A 20,536-nucleotide genomic window follows, 5' to 3' on the forward strand; every position below is an offset into this window, starting at 1 on the left:
TTTATTCAAAATTTGATCTGTGATTGTCCCTTCATCAATAATTCCACCTCTTCCCTGTTGTGTGACAGCCATATGGTGTGGGGAAGGATTTAACCTACTACCAGCTACAAGTGAGGGGCCTGACTTGTGTAGTTTAATCAGATGGTCCCTTTTGCCATAGTGATTGGTCCAGGTTACGCAAACACAAGTCAATCAGTATATGGCATTTTCCCAAACACTGGAATTTGTGCAGGTACAAGAAGGGGTGTTTGGTCAGAATGGCCATCATCAAAAAATCTACAAACAATAAATGCTGGAGAGGGTGTGGAGAAAAGGGAACCCTCTTGCACTGTTGGTGGGAATGTAAATTGATACAGCCACTGTGGAGAACAGTATGGAGGTTCTTGAAAAAACTCAAAATAGAGCTACCATATGACCCAGCAATCCCACTACTAGGCATATGCCCTGAGGAAACCATAATTCAAAAAGAGTCATGTACCAAAATGTTCATTGCAGCTCTATTTACAATAGCCAGGACATGGAAGCAACCTAAGTGTCCATCAACATATGAATGGATGAAGAAGATGTGGCACATATATACAATGGAATATTACCCAGCCATAAAAAGAAACGAAATTGAGTTATTTGTAGTGAGGTAGATGGACCTAGAGTCTGTCATACAGAGTGAAGTAAGTCAGAAAGAGAAAAATAAAAACCGTATGCTAACACATATATATGGAATCTAAAAAAAAAAAGGTCATGAAGAACCTAGGGGCAAGACGAGAATAAAGACGCAGACCTACTAGAGAATGGACTTGAGAATACAGGGAGGGGGAAGGGTAAGCTGGGACAAAGTGAAAGAGTGGCATGGACATATATACACTACCAAACATAAAATAGATAACTAGTGGGAAGCAGCCACATAGCACAGGAAGATCAGCTCCGTGCTTTGTGACCACCTAGAGGGGTGGGATAGGGAGGGTGGGATGGAGGGAGACGCAAGAGGGAAGAGATATGGGGACATATGTATATGTATAACTGATTCACTTCGTTATAAAGCAGAAACTAACACAGCATTGTAAAGCAATTATACTCCAATAAAGATGTTAAAAAAAAAAAAAGAAGGGGTGTTGACCTACATTAGATCAACACAATGTGGGTGAAGTTTTCTTGGAGGAAATAAGTTCTCCTCTGATGTATGGATGCAAACCCTAGAACCACTGCAGTTCTTGCTACCACAATGGAAAGCAAACTGAAAATGCTGCTTATCTCACAGGAGGAAGAACAGCAAGGCCAAAAGGCCCATCCTTGAGGACACCACAGAGCAGTTGGAGCAAACCAGTACTAAGGTTTGTCCTGCCTCTGAGACCAATAAATCCCCTTCATTTGAGTTTCTCATTCTGATAGATACAAGACCACAATAGGTATTTTTATTAAAATAACTGAACAAGGCCATTATTAGTAATTACTATTCCTGTATAATGATTCCTTATATGAAAAGAGGCAAAATTTAAAAAAATTAGAACCTTGTTACCACACTTGTCTCTCCTCACTAATCCTTAGATTCTATATATGATTCTCGCTTTTCCCCCTCCTTTTACTTTATTTTTTTCTCCTTAAAATAAGTTTGAATTTAATACTCAGATTTATCTCAGAACGACTCAGACTAGCATTTGAGGACAAGGGGGGACACTCTCTCTTTTCGACACCCAGTGCCACTGTCCTGTGTAGGTTCAAACACCTCAGATTCAACATTTGCTATAGTTCTAAATACTCATGCATGTCATAGGTCACAGGAGAGTTGGATTCACCACCTGCCCAGAAATAGCAGTATTCTAGAGGTTTCTCCACAGATCATGAAATGAAATGGTCGGTCCACTTTGATGATGGGAGGCATGGAATAAGCAGTGATTTCTGACAGGTTTCCCGCCACTGCTTCAGTTCCTTACTAACCTCAATCATTGCTCTTTGTAAAACCTTGGTTATTTTAATATTTCTCGCAGTAACTGAGAGTTCACTCAGGTCAGCCCAGGGTGAGAAGATTCTGCTGATTCCCCTCTCCTTCAGCAGTTCATGTACCTCATCCTTTTTTTAGAAGATAAAGACTCTTTTTTTAAATTTATATATATATATATATATATATATATATATATATATATATATATATATATATATAGTTGCACTGGCTCTTAGTTGTGGCAGGCGGGCTCCTTAGTTGCAGCTCACTGGCTCCTTAGTTGTGGTATGCGAACTCTTAGCTGCTGCAGGCGGGATCTAGTTCCCTGACCAGGGATCGAACCCGGGAACCTGCATTGGGAGCACGGAATCTTAATCACTGTGCCACCAGGGAAGTCCCTAAAGACTTTTTTATGATCATAAATTCAATACAGTTGTCAGGTATTATTAAGAATACTTAATAGTATCCACTGTTAAATTATTCTCTCACAAATGTCATATTTCACTATAGTTTGTTTGAATCATGATCTAGATAAAGACAACACATTGCAAATGGCTGATATATTTCTTAAGGCTTTTTCAATATATAGACCACTCCCACTTCCTTTTTTCCCTTATAACTAATTTGTCAAAGAAATGGAATATTTTTCTCTTGCAAATTATTCCCCACCACCTGGATTGTGCTGATTGCCTTTCCATGCTGTGTTTTACATATTCCTCAGTCCCTGTAGATGCACCTCATACTTCTGATCTAATTTGAACTTTGGAAAGAAAACTTCCATTTTTCTGGTTTTCATGTTTTTGAGCTGTGTGTCCACCAGGTCTGTGGTCAGGTAGTCTTCAAGGGAAAGATGGTCACCCATCTTCTCCATGAGGACCACCAGCATGGTGGCATTTCCTCAATAAGGCAGTTTAAGGATGTGGCAATGAAAATTCTTATCAACTGTGGAGACAAACTTGCCTGCCCAATACGTGATGGGCACCTTGACTTGAGTTGTTTGTACTTGTCCAGGTGGAAAATGTTCACCTTGATGAGAACAGGGTCAAAAGGGGTCAGTCACTTCCCCCTTGGAGAAATTGAAGAAGGTCTCTTTGACATCAAAGTCCTCGTGGATGAAGGCAAAGCTCCCCTGGGCCAGGCCCAGCTCCCAGTTGTGGGAGAGGCTGTCTCTGAGCTGCTTGCTCAGAGACCATATGCCTCTGTTCTCTGCACTCACCTAGTTAATTCTGCATTGGAATATCTAACATGGCGCTGTGGGTGAGTTTATAATTAAAATCCCTGGTGCTGTACATCCCCATAATCCTGGCCATAGTTTGTTTCTTAGTCCTCTCCTCTTCTACCTAGAATAAACTTCTAGAAGGCTAGAGGGAGTGAAGAAAGGCTTAGTGAGTCTTCCCTAAAGACAGACATAGTTTTTCCCCAATAAAAAAACTAATAGTTCTACTAGCTAATAGTTGTTAAAGTAAAAACAAAACAAAACCGTAAAGGTACTGTGATTAAATCAGTTGAAAATATTGGGTTTAATAAAAGTAAATATGATTTTTTAACTGCAATGCCTTTCAAACGTTTAAGATGCAAAGCATTTTATTAGGATAAATACCTAAAGCATTGTAATAGGAAAAAATACTGAAATCTCAGTGGCTTAACATTATAAGATATATTTCTGGCTCATGACATGGTCCAACAGTAGAGCTCTTGATTAGGTGGCTGCCTCCAAAAGGTAATTCATAAAGCCACTCACCGTCCATCAATTTCATCATCCTCAATGAAGAGGTCCTCAGATCACCCCAGAATTATTCCATTCCAGACAGTTGGAAGGAGCAAAGAGCAAGGAAGATGGTGCATGGGAGGTTTTATGGGCCAATCCAGAGAGTAGTACACATGACTTCTACCCAGAAGGCACATCCCATTGTCTGGAACCCAGCACATGGCCACACCTAACTGCAAATGAATACTGGGAAATGTGATCTGGAGAACAAGGAGATGGATTTTCATGAACATGCAATAGTCTCTGCCATACACATGTTTTAACCCTTTAAGAGAGACCTATGGTGTAAAGCTTTTCTCAAACTTACTTATCTAAAGAACTCCCTCCCACTCATCACTCTAGCATCTATCCACTTAAGTATTCCATGGAACACACTTAGAGAAATACTTATGTTATGTTCCCTTGGACCCTCCTCTGAAAGAGTTGCTGTTGGGTTTCTTGCCTTCTAATGATGTTGTAGACACAGGAAAAGAAATGCAGTTACAGATGTCTGTAGATCCTGACTCTTTGAGGATCATATTTTCAAATCAAAAAATGGTTTGTTTTCTTAGCTATTTTATACTTTATTTTCTGTTTCAAAAGACCTTACTTGTGTTATCTTTCTAGCTCTTAGAAGCAGAGTTTGACCCAACCAGCAACATTTCACCCCATGCAGCTATGCCCCAGGAGGATTATAACTCCATTTAAATAGAAACTGTGAAGCTTCCATTGGCTTAATTGCCTTCCTTATATTTAGAATTGATAACCGACAAGGACCTACTGTATAGTACAGGGAAATCTGGTCAATATTATATAATAACCTAAATGGGAAAAGAAGTTGAAAAAGAATAGATTCATGTATATGTATAGCTGAATCACTTTGCTGTACACCTGAAACCAGCACAACATTGTTAATCAACTATACTCCAATATAAAATAAAAAGTTTTTAAAAATTGCCTTCCCTTCTCTCCCCGTGACCTCCCATAATTCCCAGTGCCTTCCAGAATCTTCCAGGGCCTTCTCCCTTTACTAGCATTTCCTTTCCCATTACAGATGATTATTTCAAACTTCATTTATCTCTTCAATTAACAACTCATCACCATGAAGACAGAAATGACTGATAAGCTTCATATATTATTATTCTCTGTAGTATTTATATTTTAGCATGGGACAAAACATGAAAGGAGGATAATAATCTTCTAATGGTGGAATTTCAGGTACCAGTAACAGACACTGGAAAGATGTTTTGAGAAAGGCAGCATTGCTAGAGTTTTCAGAACATACAGGCTGGGTAACTAACTGCTAGGCTCATTTATGAAATTAGTCCTTGACCAAAGGTGGCCTGGTATTTCTTCCAGGGAAGACAGATCAACCCTTAATTTGACACTCATGACATTTCTCTGCACATATTGACTTTATTACAGGAGGTCAGAATTTTCTTCCTAGACAAGTTTATGAGATGTTACTTCCCATTACAACAACTACAAAAAATTTAACAAGTTTAATTTCCTTACCTGTTTTATTCCACTTTGGCCTCAAGCCTAATTTATCAAAAGGTAGCAATATTCTTAGATTACTATCCTGAATAAAAATATGACCCCAGATTTGCTCTTCTCTTTCCAACGCATCTATTCTAGATATTCAGATATATTTGTACCTGAATATTTGGTATATAACAGGAAATAAATTATTTCACATATCTAATGAATTGCCAATCAAAGTCTCCTTTTATCAATAAAAATGAATATTTTGGCAAATATGCCTTAAATTTTACATTGTTAAGTGGAGAAGTAACTTTTCATTCTGTAGATTCCATTTCAGTGGAGGAAGTTATTTTTTGGAAGTGTTTTCCTGTGGAGGGTTGCATTTGATTAATTTATTCCAGAAATTTTGCCAAGGAAAATTACAAAAGTGAGGTCAAAATTTGTACATGAATTTTTGGAAAGAACCATTTTATAAAAAGTTTTGGTTTATTTTAAAAAATGAAACAGAATCTTGATTTCATGATTGGCATACTCTGAGTAGAGTAAGTGAGGAAAGTTGTTTTTATTTTTATATCTATACTACTCGATGCTGTATATGTTTATTTGAAGAAAAATTAAATTTGAGATCAACTTCAAGATAATTGATTTATAGTAAATATAAACTTAAAAAAAGACCAAATCATGTTTAACATATTATTTAATCTTAGAGAAAATGAGAGCTATGGCAAAAATATCGCTAATAGGTGGAGATTCAGAGTATGCATTTTTCTGTTTCTTGCCATTGTAAGAGCTATTTATTTTTACATTGTATAATTTAAAAACTTAATTTACCCCCATATTTAGCAAATGGGTTTCGTATCAGTTAAGCTGGAAGTTTTCTTCCTATAGTTGCCTAGAGCTATTTATTTTTGAATACAGCTCCTGAGTAGTGAATTGCAAAAATATAAAGAACAAACTTTTTCCATTTAATTCATGGACAATGGAAGCTTCAAACCCAGAAGTGACCATCAACATAATGTACTGTGGTTTTATGTTTGTTTTATTTTTTTACAAATTTTATTTATTTATTTATTTAATTTTGTCTGTGTTGGGTCTTTGTTGCTGTGCATGGGCTTTCTCTAGTCTTGGTGAGCAGGGGCTACTCTTCATAGTGGTGCGCAGGCTTCTCATTGCGGTGGCTTCTCTTGTTGCAGAGCACAGGGCTCTAGGCACATGGGCTTCAGTAGTGTGGCTCACAGGCTCAGTAGTTGTGGCTTATGGGCTCTAGAGCACAGGCTCAGTAGTTGTGGCACACGGGCTTAGTTGCTCCGTGGCATGTGGGATCTTCCCGGACCAGGGCTCGAACCCGTGCCCCCTGCACTGGCAGGTGGATTCTAAACCACTGCACCACCAGGGAAGCCCAATGTATTGTGGTTTTAATAGCAAAGTATCTACGATTCTGCAATCAGGTTTTTAGGAAAAGCAGCAAGTGTCTATACTTTACTGTTGAATACCCTCCTCTTTCCTAATACCTCCAGCTATAGATTTTCAGTGAGTACCGAGATCCATTCAAAAACCAGGGATGATAATCATAGAAAACTCATTATATTTTTAAGAAAAACATGGATGCAAGACATTTGGTAAATATTATCATTTTTTTTTTAAATAATAAAACTGACAAATTAAATTAGGCTCCCAATTTCCTGCCTGAATAACATTCTCTGTGCAGGTGCTGTATGCGTGTATGTACATGCATATAGCAACCTAGATGCCACCAGAATCTTGAATTTACATCTACTTTTCTATGTTTCACAGAACTTGTGTCCAGCATATACATTACCTAACAAGTGTCATGTTGGTGAGAGTTAGATTTTCCTACCATAATTTATTCATTTTTTGAAAAGCCATGGCATCTTTCTTTGTGACATCCTTGTCTGGTTTTGGTATCGGGGTGATGGTGGCCTCATAGAATCAGTTTGGGAGTGTTCCTCCCTCTGCTATATTTTGGACATAGAGAATCCTAAAGATGCTACCAGAAAACTACTAGAGCTAATCAATGAATTTGGTAAAGTAGCAGGATACAAAATTAATGCACAGAAATCTCTGGCATTCCTATACAATAATGATGAAAAATCTGAAAGTGAAATCAAGAAAACACTCCCATTTACCACTGCAACAAAAAGAATAAAATATCTAGGAATAAACCTACCTAAGGAGACAAAAGATCTGTATGCAGAAAATTATAAGACACTGATAAAAGAAATTAAAGATGATACAAATAGATGGAGAGATATACCAAGTTCTTGGATTGGAAGAATCAACATTGTGAAAATGACTCTACTACCCAAAGCAATCTACAGATTCAATGCAATCCCTATCAAACTACCACTGGCATTTTTCACAGAACAAGAACAAAAAATTTCACAATTTGTATGGAAACACAAAAGACCCCGAATAGCCAAAGCAATCTTGAGAATGAAAAACGGAGCTGGAGGAACCAGGCTCCCTGACTTCAGACTATACTACAAAGCTACAGTAATCAAGACAGTATGGTACTGGCACAAAAGCAGAAATATAGATCAATGGAACATGATAGAAAGCCCAGAGATAAACCCACACACATATGGTCACCTTATCTTTGACAAAGGAGGCAGGAATGTACAGTGGAGAAAGGACAGCCTCTTCAATAAGTGGTGCTGGGAAAACTGGACAGGTACATGTAAAAGTATGAGATTAGATCACTCCCTAACACCATACACTAAAATAAGCTCTAAATGGATTAAAGACCTAAATGTAAGGCCAGAAACTATAAAACTCTTAGAGAAAAACATAGGCAGAACACTCTATGACATAAATCACAGCAAGATCCTTTTTGACCCACCTCCTAGAGAAATGGAAATAAAAACAAAAATAAACAAATGGGACCAAATGAAACTTCAAAGCTTTTGCACAGCAAAGGAAACCATAAACAAGACCAAAAGACAACCCTCAGAATGGGAGAATATATTTGCAAATGAAGCAACTGACAAAGGATTAATCTCCAAAATTTACAAGCAGCTCATGCAGCTCAATAACAAAAAAACAAACAACCCAATCCAAAAATGGGCAGAAGACCTAAATAGACATTTCTCCAAAGAAGATATACAGACTGCCAACAAACACATGAAAGGACGCTCAACATCATTAATCATTAGAGAAATGCAAATCAAAACTACAATGATATATCATCTCACACCAGTCAGAATGGCCATCACCAAAAAATCTAGAAACAATAAATGCTGGAGAGGGTGTGGAGAAAAGGAACACTCTTGCACTGCTGGTGAGAATGTGAATTGGTACAGCCACTATGGAGAACAGTATGGAGGTTCCTTAAAAAACTACAAATAGAACTACCATATAACCCAGCAATCCCACTACTGAGCATATACCCTGAGAAAACCATAATTCAAAAAAAGTCATGTACCAAAATGTTCATTGCAGCTCTATTTACAGTAGCACAGAGGTGGAAACAACCTACGTGTCCATCATTGGATGAATGGATAAAGAAGATGTGGCACATATATACAATGGAATATTACTCAGCCATAAAAAGAAACGAAATTGAGCTATTTGTAGTGAGGTGGATGGACCTAGAGTCTGTCATAGAGAGTGAAGTACGTCAGAAAGAGAAAGACAAATACCGTATGCTAACACATATATATGAAATCTAGGGGGGAAAAATGTCATGAAGAACCAAGGTGTAAGACAGACAGAAATAAAGACACAGACCTACTAGAGAATGGACTTGAGGATATGGGGAAGGGGAAGGGGAAGCTGTGGCAAAGTGAGAGAGTGACATGGACATATATACACTACCAAATGTAAAGTGGATAGCTAGTGGGAAGCAGCCGCATAGCACAGGGAGATCAGCTCGTTGCTTTGTGACCACCTAGAGGGGTGGGATAGGGAGGGTCGGAGGGAGGGAGATGCAAGAGGGAAGAGATATGGGAACATATGTATAACTGATTCACTTTGTTATAAAACAGAAACTAACACACCATTGTAAAGCAATTATACTCAATAAAGATGTAAAAAAAAAAAAAAAAAGAAAGAAAGCCATGGCATCAAGAGTTAAAAGTTTACTGTGAAACCTATGAAAATACATTTGTTCATCTGGGCCCATGTTGACCCCTCTCTGCTTCCCTTGGATTCCTCTGAATCTTGGTGAGCTTAAGGTGAGAGTGAGACACATAATTCAACATAGAGTTGGGGTGTGCTGAAGGTTGCACAACTCTAATTTAAAAAATCCACTGTGTTTTTATGGCAGGATTCTGGAGGGCTGCACTGATTCCCTGATGAATGTTGACAGGGTTATTAAAGCTGTGAAACAACATCACTTGAATATGTCATTGAATTAAAAAACTAGCTTAGCCGTGCTGTTCTTGGGTGTTATTAGCTGATTAAACTAAGCCATAGGGAAAACCATCTTCAGACTATGCATTCATTTTCTCAACTTTTTTGTTTGTTTCTCAGCAACTGTTTCACAAGGTTGGTTAGCTAGGTTTCTTTATAGTGGCCTTTAAATTCTATCTATGACATAAAGGGTGAACCATTATGTCCATGGCTCCTTTTGTTGCCCCAAGACATCTGGTGTGCTGCACAAAAGAGTCCCCCTCTCCTGCTTTATTGAGCCATAACTTTGACCAGTGTGTGCTTGTTTATATTTCTGTAGAGGAAGGCTTGACTTTGTCCAAATCCACTTCAACTCTGATCCCACCCTTTATTTTCCATGGCTTTTTAACCTTTCTGAGACTCAGTTTTTCTCAGATATCAAGAGGGCATTATGATACTTTGCAAGTTTATTATGGGAATTAGAGATCATGTAAAGTGCCTAACATGATTCCTGGCATAGATTAGGCACCCAATAAAAAGTAGCTCTTATTATTGTTATTGAAACAGTCTAGTGAGAAAAAAATGTATGAGTTATTGCCTTTTGTGTTACATACAGAAGAATTTTGGAGAGAGGAACAAAATGGTGTTTCCAAAATGGAAATGAAATGAAATCTCGACACTTGCTTGGAACTAAATTTTAGGCATGTGATGAGAATTGGCATATCTCTTTGAAGAGTTAATTTAGGTAGATTTAAGTAATTTGACTTTTATAGTACTTTTGAAAAAATTCCTAACGGAAGTTGGATGAGATTCTTTCAGTAATTACACAAAATGTGGTGAGTATCTGGGAGATATTTAAACCAAGAACAGATAATATGAAAATGAGAACACATCTCAATAGGTGAGATGTAGGTTAGAGCTAAAGCATCACATGACTTTTCTAATGAGATGTTGAAATACCAAATTAGGAAACTGAGAGAGACTCCAAATATTCTATTCTGATATTTTACATCTGCAAGTTGGAGTGTAATTTGCTGATAGGTAATAAGATTCTTAAAAACTTTAAGCTTCTAAACCAGCAATTTCATTTCCATTTCTCCATTCTAAGAGAAAATACAAAATTCAGAAAATTGCTTTATGCATAAAGATGTTCACGATAGTATTAGCTATATAAAAATGTGAAAACAATTTAAATGTCTGAAAATAGGGAAATGATTAAAACAATTATGCTAAATATCATGTATATAAGTATTGTATAAGCAAGCTATTGTGAGAAGTTTAATGGGGAAATGTTTCTACAAAGGGAAAAATATATAAGACTATATATAACTTATTACTTTAACTTTATAACACAGTTATTGAAAAAAACACTGGAAGGAAATATTTATTTGAACCATGTAAAGTTAATTTTGACCTATAGAAGGACTATTTTGAATGGTTTAACCTAATACATGAATATTTTGGGGAAGTGGTAAAATTTTCAGCAATATTCTCTTTCTATGAAGTTTTTGTAATTTTCTGTTTTACAGAAACATATTTTGATTATAAGGAATTTTTAATAGAAAATAACTTAGTCATCTAAAAAAGGAACTGTTCTAATTTAGGCAAAGTTTAAATATAATAAATTAGATTTCCATTTCTGGCAGTTTTACAAACTTGATATTCTGCAAAGCCTTGCACTACAGAATAATCCCAGATACTATATAAAGTATTTAGAAAAAAACTATTCATTACATGGTTGAGCTGGCAACAGAGTAAGGAAATCCCCAGCACTCAAACATGAAACAAAAGCATAAATCCTGGGAGAAAAGGCCATGACTGCTTTCTGGGCACCTGTGGATTTTTGGTGATCCAGAGATTACGTTTTAATGGCCTCATAGGTAACAGGGAACAAATATTGGTGTCCATATAATGTAAGGAGTCACATAAAAGACCTGCATATGAAGCCAAGACCGTACCTAACAAAAAGGGCCACATCTTCAGTGAACAGTGAACTAGAGGTAAGTCCTAATTTACCTGGGAAATTTGCTTATTTTATCTTAAAACAAAATTATTAGAAAATAATAGGTTTAAAGGTGGATTCCAGAAGCAGATATAAATCTTATGTGGGTGAAAAAACTCTCAACTTCATGCCTCTAAGAATTCATTCAGATAAAAGTATATCAGATAAACAACTCAACAGTTAAACATTACAAAACAGATGTGGGAACAAGAAACATGGCTGAGAATCAGCAGAAATACCCAATAGTTGAAACAAATAAACAAATATCAAACATACAAAGACTTATGATATTCAAATATAGAATAGAGAAAGAGCATATTTTATAAGTTTAAAGGAAAATAAAACAGTACTGAAAGTATGAGTCTAGAGACTCGCAGTGATGATAAGGCACATTTGAAGAAGAAATTATAGACTTGAAAAGCATAATTGAAATAAACTCGGTTAGTTTTAAAAGCAGATTCCATACAATTCAAGAGGAGGACTGAATTATAGGATGGCCCTACAGAAATGACCAGATGCATACCAATGTCAAAGATATGGTAACCATGAAGGAGACATCAAAAATCATGGATCATAACATGAAAGCAAATGTCCAACATACATGTAATCAGAGTTACAGAAAGAGTGGCCATGAAAATGAAAAATGGATAATATTCTAAGAGATAACAGTGAAAAATTTCCAAAACAGATAAAAGACACACATCCATGATTTAGGAATCACTAAGTTCCAAGCAGGAAAGATGCAAACATTGTATCTATATCTATATCTATATACCTAGTTAAATTGCAGTGAAGCTGCAAAATAACAAAGGAAAAGAAATTTAATGAGTAGTCAGAGAGAAAAAGCAGATTAGAAACAAATAACAGAGAAAAAAATGAAAAATAGCATATAGTGTTATACTGTTCTCAAAGTCTGAGAGAAAATAAATGTAAACGCACAGCAAAACTGTCTTTTAAGAATGTAAGTATAATGAAGACATTCTCAGGAAAACAAAAAACTGTTTACCATCAAATATGGTGTTTATTACCAACGGTGGGGTAACTACTGAAGAATACACTTCAAGAAGAATGAAAATGATCCCAGAGGGAAGGTCTGAGAAGGAAGAAAGAAAGGATAGTGAAGAAAGGAGTGAACATGTGGGTAAATCTAGATAAATATTTATTGTATAAAACAATATTTAAAACAACAATGACAATAATAATGTTTAATTTGTGGAATATGAAAACAATTTTGAATACAAGTAAAATATTTCCTGATAATAGCATGTAAGTTAGAACAACTAATATTAAAGCATTTTAGACTTTGATATGTTTACATGTTAAAATTTCTAAACAGCTACTGAAATAATAGAAATACAGTGTAAACTTCCAAATGAATAAAGGTTAAAAAAAAGAAAAATAACAAAAACCTTAAACAATCGAAAAGATGGCAATGAAAAATATAAACAAAAAAAGCAGGGCAAATAAAAGGGCAAAAATAAAGTGATAAAGAGAAATTCAATACATCAACAATCTCAGTAAATATCAATGAACTAAACTTTTCAATTAGAAGGTTAAGTTTGTCTGACTGGATTAAAAAGATTAAAAAAAGATCTAACTATGTTGTTTATTAGAGACTTACACAAAATATAAGTATATAAAAATTGAAAGTAAAATGCTGGAAGAAGATATACCAGAAAATAATAATGAAAAGTAAATTGGTGTGGTTATGGGAACTTCAGACGAAACAAGACTTTAAGACAAGAATCACTACTAGAAATAAAAATATCCACTATATAATGGTAAAAGGTTGAATTCCCTTGGAATAACAGTTCAAAACATGCATGCACATAATTATATACCTTCAAAACTTATAAGGTAAATACTAAAAACTATAAGAAAAAGATCCACCATTATTATAACCAATATTAAAACAATTCTCAGCAATTGATAAATCAAGCAGAACAATCAATAACTTAGAATAAAGGACATTTGCCCACCACTGTCAACAAACTTGATATATTGACTCCCACACCAAACAATTAGAGAAAACCATTCTTTTCAAGCATTCATTGAACATTTATGAAAACTAACCAGAAATTAGACTCATAAAATTTTAGAGAATTCTTATCATGCAGACTATGTTCTGTGATAACAATGCAATTAAGTTAGAAACACTTTACAGAAAGATTACTAAACCACACCATACATTTGAAAATTTAAAAGCTAAATAACTCATGGGACAAATAAAAATCATAATGAAATTTGGGAAATACTTATAATTGATTGAAAATGAAAATATTATATATTAAATTTTTGGAATGCAGATAAAGCAGTACTTACATATTTGTATTAGAAAAGAATGATTGAAGATTAATAAGCTAACACTACAACTCAAAAATTAAATTAAAAATAGCAACAGAAAGACAAAGGGCATTACATAATTATGACACTCCAACAAGAGAATATAACAGTTGTAAACATTTATGCACCCAACATAGGAGCACCTAAACATATAGAGCAAATATTAACAGAAATAAAAAGTATAAATTGACAGTAATAGTGGAGACTTTAATACCCCACTTATGGTAATGGATCCAGACAGAAAATCACTAAGAAAACACTGGCCTTAAGTGCCACATTAGACTAGATAGACTTAATAGATACATGCAGAACATTCCAACCCCAACCAGCAGAATACACATTTTTTTCAAGTCCACAGGGAACATTCTCCAGAAGAGATCACAAGTTAGGCCACAAAACAAGTCTCAGTAAATTGAAGAAGATTGAAATCACATCAAGAATCTTTTCCAATTAAAATGGTAGAAACTAGAAATCAACTACAAAAAGAAAACTGGATAAAATAAAAATATGTGGTGTCTAAACAATATGCTACTAGACAATTAATGGTCAATGAAGAAATCAAGAGGAAATTAAAATAACTTTGAAACAAACAAGAAGAGAAAATGTATCCTTCCAAAATCTATGGGATGCAGCAAAAGCAGTTCTAAGAGGGAAGTTTATAGCAATAAAGGCCGACCTCAAGAAGCATGAAAAATCTCAAACAATCTAACCTTACCCCTAAGGGGACTAGAAGAAAAAAAGAATAAACAAAGCCCAAAGTTAGCAGAAGGAAGGAAATAAAAAAGGTCAGAGTGGAAATAAAATATAGAAACTAGAAAAACTAGAAAATATCAATAGAACTAAAAGCTTGTTCTTTGAGAATATAAACAAAATGTACAAACCTCTGGCCAGACTTATCAAGAAGAAAGAGTCAGAGCCCAAATAAAATCAGAAATGAAAGACAAAAAGTTGCAGTTGATACCATAGAAAAACAAAGTATCATAAGAGACTGCTATGAGCAGTTATACACCAACAAATTGGAAAACCTAGAAGAAATGAATAAATTCCTAGAAACATACAACCTACCAATACTAGATCAGGAAGAAATAGAAAATCTAAATAGACCAATTACTAGTAATGAAACTGAGTCAGTAACTCAAAAAATCCCAATAAACAAAAGTCCAGGAGCAGATGGCTTCACAGGTGAATTCTACCAAACATTTAAAGAAGAGTTAATACCTATCCTTATCAAACTATTCTAAAAATAATCAAAGAGGAGGGAACAGTTCCAAAATCATTCCATGAGGCCAGAATTACCCTGATAGCAAAACCAGACGGACACCACACACAGAGAAAATTACAGGCCATAGGTACAAAAATCCTCAACAAAATATTAGCAAACAGAATTTAACAGTACGTTAAAAGGATCATACATCATGATCAAGTGGGATGGAAGGATGGTTCAACAACCACAGATGAATCAACATAATACACAATATTAACAAAACAAAGGATAAATATCATTGATCATCTCAATAGATGCAGAAAAAGCATTTTTCAAAATTCAACACAATTCATGATAAAAACTCTTTAAAAAAGTGGGTATAGCAGGAACATACTGCAACAAAATAAAGGCCACACTCAATGATCAATGAGTAACATCATACTCAATGACAAAAAGCTAAAAGCATTTCCTGTAAGGTCAGAAACAAGACAAGTATGCCCACTCTCACCACTTTTATTATAGAAGCCCTAGCCACAGAAGTCAGACAAGAAAAAGAAATGACACCCAAATTGGAAAGAAAGAAGTAAAACTGTCAATATTTGCAGATGACACGATACTATAAACAGGAAACCCTAAAGAGTCCACCAAAAACTATTGGAACTAATAAATGAATTCAGCGAAGTTGCAGGATACAAATTAACATACAGAAATCTGTTACAGTTGTATACACTAACAATGAACTATCAAAAATAGAAATTAAGAAAGCAATTCCACTTACAATTGCACAAATTTAAATACCTCAGAGCAAATTTAACCAAGGAGGTGAAAGACCTGTACTCTGAAAGCTATGGCATTGATGAAAAAAATTAAAGATGACAAAAATAGATGGAAATTTATACTGTTCTCATGGATTGGAAGAATTAATATTGTTAAAATGCCCATACTACCAAAAGCAATATAAAGATTCAATGCAATCCCTATCAAGATACCAACTGCATTTTTTTTTGCATTTGTGAAAAAACACAAATAGACCTAAAATTTGTATGGAACCACAAAAGACTCTGAATTGCTAAGGCAATCTTGAGAAAAAGTACAAAATTGGAGGTATCACACTCCCTGACTTTGAACTATACTGCAAAACTATAGTAATCGAAGCAGTATGGCACTGGCATAAAAGCAGACACATAGATCAATATGACAGAAACAAATCCATTCACATATGGCAAATTAATCTACAGCAAAGGTGGTAAGACTATACAATGGGAAAAATATAGTCTCTTCAATAAATGATGTTGAGAAAATAGGATAGCTACATGGAAAAGAATGAATCTGGACCACTATTTCACACCATATACAAAAATTAACTCAAAATGGAATAAAGGCTTGAATGGAAAACCTGAAACTACTAAACTTCTAGAAGAAAACATAGGCAGTCAGCTCTTTGACTTTGGTCTTAGCATATTTTTGGGGATCTATCTCCTTAGGCAAGGGCAACAAAAGCAAAAATAAGCAATGGAACTACATCAAACTGATTTTTTTTTTTTTAAGTGAAGGAAACCAGCAGCAAAACAAAGAGGTAACCTCATGAATGGGAGAAAATATTTGCAAATCACATGTCTGATAAGAGGTTAATATCTGGAATATATAAAGAACTTATACAACTTAATATCAAAAAACCCAAACAATCCAATTTAAAAAATTGTCAAAAGACCTGAACAGACATTTTTCCAAAGAAGACATACAGCTGGCCAACAGGTACATGAAAAGGTCTTCAACATTATTAATCATCAGGGAAATGCATATCAAAATCACAATGAGATATCACCTCACAGCTGTGAGAATGGCTGCTATCAAAAAGACAAAAACAAAAAACAAGTGTTGGTGAGGATGTGGAGAAAAATGAACCCTCATTCACTGTTGGTGAGAATGTAAATTGGTGCAGCCACTACAGAAAACAGTGTGGAGTTTCCTCAAAAAATTAAAAATAGAACTATCATATGATCCAGTAATTCCACTTGTGGGTATTTATTTGAAGAGAATGAAAATGTTAATTTGAAAAAGAAAATGAAAATGCTAATTGGAAAATGCTAATTTATTTGAAGAAAATGAAAATGCTAATATGCAATGCTGTTTATTGCACCATTATTTACAATAGCAAAGATATGAAAACAACCTAAGTGTCCATCAATAGGTGAATGGATAAAGAAGATATGGTACATGTATATAATATAATGAAATATTAGTCAGCCATTATAAACATTTGTGAAAACATGAATAGACCTAAAGGGTATTATGCTAATTGAAATGAGTCAGACAGAGAAAGGCAAATACCATATATCACTTATATGTGGTATCTAAAAAAACAAGACAAATTAACAAGTAAAACAAAACAGAAACAGATTCATAGATAGAAAAAACTGAGATGGAGATGGAATGAAGATGGGCAAAATAGGTGAAGGACATTAAGAGGCACAAACTTCCAGTTATAAAGTAAATAAGTCACGGGGATTTGATATGCAGGATAGGAAATATAGTCAATAATATTGTAATAACTTTAAATGGTGACAGATGGTGACTAGACTTACAATGGTGATCATCTCATAATGTATATAAATGTCAAATCACTATGTTGTACACCTGAAACTAACATAACATTGTATGTAAATTATACTTCAGTAAAAATGAAACTAAAAATAACAATAAAGTAAGAAGTAGAGAAAAAGAAATAATCAGGATAAAAGTAGAAATGAAAGAAATAAATGAAATAGAAAGCAAGGAGAATCAACTAAGTTGGGTTTTTGTGAAGTGACAAAATTGCTCAATGTCCGGTAAGATTGATTAAAAAATGAGATAGGCATCAAAAAACCTATATTATAAATAAATCAAAAAGGAGGATGTAATTTCAGATGCAAAACTTAAAAAGATAATGGGATATTATATACAACTTATGCCAATCCATTAAAAGATTAGATGAAATGGGCAAATTACTTGAAAAAATATATCAAAATCAACAGAAAAGATAAAGCCTGAATAGTCACATTACCATAAAATAATTTTAATCCGTGTAAGTTTAAAATCTTCTCACAAAGAGAATGCTAGGGTCAGATGATTTTACAAGCAAATTATTTCATATACTCTCAAATATTTAAATAACAGGTATTTCTACAAAATTTTCTAGGAAATAAGGAAAGAGAGAATATTCCCACCTTAATTTATGAGGCTATTAAACCTCATTATCAAATCCAGACAATGATGGTATGAGAAAGGTCAATAACAAGACAATCTCATTCACTAATATAGATACAAAAATTCTAGGAAATAATAGGCAAATAAAATCCAATGAAATATACATCATTACTAAGATGGTTTCCTAATTATGAAGTTAATTCAATAATAATCACCATATTAACAGATTAAAGAAGAAAATGATATAATCACCTTAATATATGGAAAATAAAAGAATAATTAAAATTCCCAGTCCATTAACTATTTTAAAATATCTTAGTAAACTAGAAATAAAAAAGAACATCTTTGATCTGCTAAGTGATATCTACAAAAGAAGTACATAAGATGTATTTAAATCATGACATGTCAAAACCTTCCCTTTAAAATCAGAAACAAAACGGTAGTTCACTGTCAGCCCTAACCAACACAGTAAAATAAATAAAAGGTATACAATTTGGAAAGGAAGAGACAAAACTGTCATCACTGCAGTTGACAAAATTATCCACATAGAAGATACACTGACAATTTCTTTTGAATTAATAAGAGAGTTTAGCAAAGGTACTGGATATATGTCAATATTTGAGTCAATGCATATATACAATCAGCAACTAGTAGTCAGAAAATATATATATTTAAAAGGTGTTATTTACAATGGCAACAAAAATGAAGTACTAGAAATAAATCTAATAGATGTGCAGAATCGTTAAAGAGAAGATTATGATAATCTATTGAACGATGTTAATAAGACCTAAATAAATTAAAAATATGACAGTATACTGAAAGATATTAACAAGATCTAGACAAAAGACACTTCATCGTTTCATGGAGAGAGAAAGACTCAATATCACAAAAATACCAATTCTCAAATCTCTAGATTCATTGCAATTACAGTCAGTATTTCAGTAATACTTTTCATAGAACTTGACAAACGGAGTGTGAGGGACACTTCTTACTATACGGCCTCTGGTACATGTAAAATTTTTAACTATGAGAAGGTATTTTCTATTTTAAAAATTTACATTTAAAATAAATAAATTGTAGTAGACAGCCACTAAGATGGCTGCCAATGATCCCCGCTTCCTCATATCTTGTGTGATCCCCTCCCCTTGGGGTGGACTGGACTTAATGACTCTTTTCTAACGGATAGAATATGGAAGACACGACGGGATGTCACTTCTGTGGCTTCTGCCTCAGGTGCTGGCTCTCACTCTCTCTGGATTGCTTGCTCTGGAGGAAGCCAGCTTCTACATCTCCAGGCAGCCCTGTGGAGAGGCCGGAGTGGCTGAACTTGGACATGGATCTTCTGAGTCTTGTCAACAGCCACATGAGGGAAATTGAAGGTGACTCCTCCCCAGGTCAAGTTTTGAGGTGACTATCCAGCTCTTGCCCACAACTTGAGCATGAGAGACCCTGAGCCAGAGGCCCCCACCCAGCTAAGCCACTCCAGTGTTCCTGACCCACAAAAACTGTGAGATAAGTATGAGTTATTTCCAGCCACTAATGGAATAATTTGTTCTATAGCAGTAGATACCTAAAACAAAGTACATTGATAAACATAAAAAATACATAAACAGAATAACAAAGGGCCATGAATAGCTGAGACACCTCTGAAGAAAAACAAAGTAGGAGGACTCAGCCTAGCTGATATCAAGATTTATTACAAACCTATAGTTAATTACAGCAGTGCGTTTTTGGTGTAGAGAATTAGGTCAGTGGAATAGAATAGCAAAAATAGAAGCTCATTCACACCTGTTTGGAAGCTTAAATCTTATAAAGCTGGCATTGCAGCTAGGATGGCCAGGATGACAAGGGTGGGACTTGGGGATATTGGGGCAATAGTTATTTCCCAAATGGTATAAAAATATTAATATTTAACAAAGAGTATGTCACACCTGTGTGAATCATCTGACTGCCACCCTGGTTTCTTTCTTCTCACCTAATTTGAGGTGAGTGGGTCTGTTCATTCAACTAGCTAAGGCAGTGATTCATTGTATTGACCCTGAGGTTAGCACAAGAAAGGGCTCAGCTCCTCCAAGAAAGGTTTCCTGAATTTCAGTTCTGGGTTCAGTTCTTGTCTTTGATTTGAGAGAGCACTTTATACATAACTCCACTACAGCACATACTTTGCCTATTAAGATGTTAAGATCATGAACTGGGAAACAAGATTGGCTGGATTTAAGTAATGGGCAAAAGACGTAATCTCAGTTTTCTCACAATAAAATAGGGATGGTAATAAGAATTGTC

The 20,536-nt window shown here is 34.8% G+C and overlaps 1 pseudogene; it reads right to left on the reverse strand.

The window, feature by feature from the left end:
• Positions 1–1,769: 1,769 nt before the first annotated feature.
• The window catches only part of LOC136136901 (protein Z-dependent protease inhibitor-like), a 23,328-nt pseudogene continuing 4,561 nt past the window's right edge, over positions 1,770–20,536 (reverse strand).

Source organism: Phocoena phocoena, chromosome 17 (assembly GCF_963924675.1).
Source record: "Phocoena phocoena chromosome 17, mPhoPho1.1, whole genome shotgun sequence".
NCBI classification, from domain to species: domain Eukaryota; kingdom Metazoa; phylum Chordata; class Mammalia; order Artiodactyla; family Phocoenidae; genus Phocoena; species Phocoena phocoena.